Source organism: Lepidothrix coronata, unplaced genomic scaffold (assembly GCF_001604755.1).
Source record: "Lepidothrix coronata isolate B3197 unplaced genomic scaffold, Lepidothrix_coronata-1.0 Scaffold7, whole genome shotgun sequence".
Taxonomy (NCBI): domain Eukaryota; kingdom Metazoa; phylum Chordata; class Aves; order Passeriformes; family Pipridae; genus Lepidothrix; species Lepidothrix coronata.
In genome coordinates this window covers 9,167,803-9,171,733 of record NW_016690187.1, presented here as the reverse complement: position 1 = coordinate 9,171,733, position 3,931 = coordinate 9,167,803, and the positions used below count along the sequence as shown (strand labels likewise).

General features: G+C 35.8%; 1 long non-coding RNA gene across 1 annotated transcript; it reads right to left on the bottom strand.

Annotated features, from left to right (window-relative positions):
- Window positions 1-409: 409 nt before the first annotated feature.
- Window positions 410-2,892, bottom strand: LOC108507327. Its single transcript, XR_001878083.1, has 4 exons — window positions 2,807-2,892; window positions 2,196-2,309; window positions 1,718-1,876; window positions 410-892 (listed from the first exon to the last, which is right to left on the bottom strand). It is a non-coding gene; the product is annotated as an uncharacterized LOC108507327 (long non-coding RNA).
- Window positions 2,893-3,931: the final 1,039 nt, after the last annotated feature.

The following is a 3,931-nucleotide window of genomic DNA, read 5'->3' as shown; positions in this document are numbered from 1 at the left end:
TTCTTTTTTTTTCCAGGAAGTATCTGCAAAATATAAAATAGCTTAGTTTCCATAACTGGAAGCATAAATAAGCAAGCCAGGATTGCAGACAGAAGGGGGGTTGTATGCCTGGTGGGGAGAAGGCTCAATAAGCCTTTCAGGTGTTAGTCACGAAGCAGTGGCAAAAAAAAGTAAAGAAAGAGGTAGGGGAAACAGTTAGTAGGTGTTCATACTCTTTGACCTATTAAGGGCCCTACCATGCTGCAAATTGATATCTTGTTCTCTTTCCCCATCTGGTCTGTTACTAGATCATCAGATAACAGGATGTGTCCAGCATGTCCCTGGATTTCAACCCACTTTTGAGAATTGTGTAACAAATTCAGCTGGTCTAGCTACTCACAACAGCACTGGCTGCTGTATCATTCCTCTTTGTAGCATTGGTCATCCCTCCAGTACTTTTGACACTCTTCTTCTTTGATTACTTTTCATCCCATTGAGAAGCTCCAAGTCCAATTTGGATTCCCTGAAATTGATATAATTTAATTTGAAACATTAGCAACTGTTAATTATCTCAGTCACTGTAGTCACCATGTGAGAAAAACCAGTGATGCCTGAGGAAGGCACAAAGGCATAACTAACCAGCACTGTAGAGGAGCGTAGAACAGAAAGACCACTTACCAAGTCACAGATGCTTTACTGTGCACTAATTTATATTTTATATGTCTTGGTGATCACTACAGGAACACATATATCTCACATGAAAGTCCATTTAGGGACCTTACCATGTTGGAATCAGTAGAGTGTTTTTATTTTATTGATGAATGGCATTTGATGCCACTATCACTGTTTCTCTGCAAAGGAAATTAATGCATCAAACCTTATTTTGTAGGTGTTGCTATGAAATTCACTACATCTGTGAGGAAAATAAGAGAAAGAAAAGTGTCAGTCCAATATAAAACTTGATTATACAGAAATTAAATCCACAAATTGATGTGTAGAGCAAAATGTCTTGCAACTTACAATATAAAAACCCCCCACCTAATAGGAATCACAGTCCTGTCTGTGATCACTGATTTTTTATTTTGTCAACAGCATTGTCCTTTGATCACCAAGCTACTGCCAGCATCCTCCTATTCCAGCTGATCATGTAAATGAATCCCTTGCATATATCCTTATACCCTCTTGTGGCTGACATTAGGCAGTATTAGTTACAAATACACTGCCAATTTGAAAAGAATGAAGAAATATAGAATAATAATTTTAACTTCCCATATAGTTATTTCAAATGCTTTCTATGATTGTCTTTCCTTTTCTACACATCACAGCCATTCTCTTCAGATTTGTATTACAAATAAAACTCTGCGTAAGTACACATTTGTCCTACTATAAGATAATTCTGAAATTACAAAGCTACAGAAAAAGAATAATGAAGGTTTTAATGTCATGCAACTACAGAACTGAAACTTGTCATTAGTTAAAAACTAATTGCAAATTCCCTATATAAGCAGCATATGCTTTACAAACTTTTCTTCAAGGAAGATGATAGAGGCTCTAAGGATAAATAATGTGTCAGATTCTGATAGCTTTAATCAGAAGCTTAATGCTTTGACCACTCTTTTTATCAACAGGTACTTTAGAAGCCTGGTCTGAATAGTTCATTGTCTAGACCAGTGCGGCATAAACCTACAAAGCATCACATCTTCAGGGGCAAAAACTCATGACAAAGATAAATACTGACCAGACTGCAGGATGTTGTTTGAGTGGTTTTTTTAGGCGTTTCAATCCAAATTCAGCATAACATTTTAAGCCTGTGATTAAGGTTCCACTGAAATCAAAGCATTCACAGCATGTGCCTGAAGTTCAGTGTTTCCATAGGGGTTTTTTGAATGTAGCTAGACTGTTAAAAAAACCCCAACAAAACAACAAAAGTACAATGCTGTTAGACATTTCGTCAATTTGTTTCAAGAATACGGGCCAAGCTGATTAATGTTAAGACAATACCATCTGCATTTCTAAACTGAAACTTCATAAACTGTTTTCATTATCTAGATTGAAGTAAAACCAAGCAGAGAAAAAACATAAAGAGAGAAATCACTTTTTAACTTCTCTGTGAAAACATTATTTCTCAATCATGATTCCTGTTAAGAATATTCCACCAAGTCAATTATAATGTAATGACAGAACAGACTAGTGACTTTGGTGATTTAGTGAGTTACCTGCTGAAAAGTCAAGTATGACACAAGTTGGGGCAATGAGGTCCAAGAAAGTGGTCTTCAGCTTCCTTTACAGAGGCCATATTTGTCAGTCTCACTAGTGCTTTTTCTTGGACCCTACATGAGAAGCAAAGCCATATTTGCTAATTTACTTTGGGTTAATGGCTTGAATCTGTGGGCAAGAGTAGATAAAGAGGGGATTTAAAGTAATTCCAATTGTTAAAGTAAAAATGAAATTCAGGTAATAAAACCAGAAAGCCTGGTGTTGGCATCTAAGTGTTATTATGCAATACTCCAATTCAGTATTGTGCAAATCAGATATTAATACAGACAATGATTTACATATATAAAGTATATGTATATACACACACTTTCATATGCATACATCAAACTTAGGTATGCGTGTGTATATGTACAAACATATAGACACAAGGTATAATCTATTTAAGAGAAAGAAGCAGAAAAGCCTACAGTGCCTTTTCTGATTGTTACAGCTAGTAAAGGCATTAGCCAGATGTTGAAACTCACAGGCATCAAACAACAGTGATCATTATAGTCTTCAATCACCCCATTTAGAATTTACAATAAGCTAAGCAGAAAACCATTATTTCCACCTTCAATATAAAGTTTTCCTCTGTCTGAAAACAGAATTCTGCAATGGACTGATGCACCATCTGTTCTAACTTCAGAACCCTTTTCCGTGAAACTTCCAGCAAGGGGAACAAGCTATTGATGAGACCCAGGAATATAAGGACATCATTAGTGAGTATCATAATAAGATTAAAATCCCTTGAGGGCTCTCATCAAAACCTAGATTAAAAAGAAACAAAAAAGGAGAGAAAAGACTGACATTATAGTAACAAACCATAATATAAGGCATAAAATTAACAAACATTATGAATTAATCATACTTAGACAATTACAATCCATATGGCTAGTTAAACTCAATCTGCTACCTGTAGTGACATAGTCTGGATACTGTATATTCAATGCCAGTGCATTTCTCCCAGGATGTAATTACTTAATTTTGTGAATGAGAAAATGATGTGTAAAAGCCAATGTTTCCATGGATTCAATGCCCCAAGTCAGATAAAATGCATGAATGCTTACCAAATCTCAGGATACTTTTTAACCCTATTTCATCGCATTTGTATTACCTTCAGGTATGTAGAAACAGTGAATCACCTTCACACTCATTACTACAGTTAATACAAGAAACAAACTGGGTTCAAAGACTGGTTTTCTACAAACAGGACTCTTAGGATTTAGATGTCAATGAATGGTACAAGACTGATTAAATCAGTAATTCTGGAGGGTTTTTTATCACTTAAAGCACACGCGTTCGGATTCTGAGAACAACTACTTTCTCCCTTCCATTGCACCTACATTCAGACAGATTTCAATCTGTCAGAGGACTTGGCACTGAGATTCTGGTTCAGTCCCCTCTTTTGTCATATATAGCATGTCACACGTGGTGACATTATATAATTCAATGATGTGGGATGCTGCAATCTCAAAAAACAAACAAACAAACAAACAAACAAACAACAAAAAAAAAACCACAAAAGAAAAAAAACCCAGACCAATCCAACTCTAATATTTTAGTCCTGTGTAGACTCTGTAAGTAATTTCAAGCTAATACCTGGTCCTTCCTCATACGAAGTTCTGGGGTCCAACCTGTTCTCCTAGAACATCTAGAAGATTCTCCTAAAATGGTTTATATCCATTATAAGCAAATC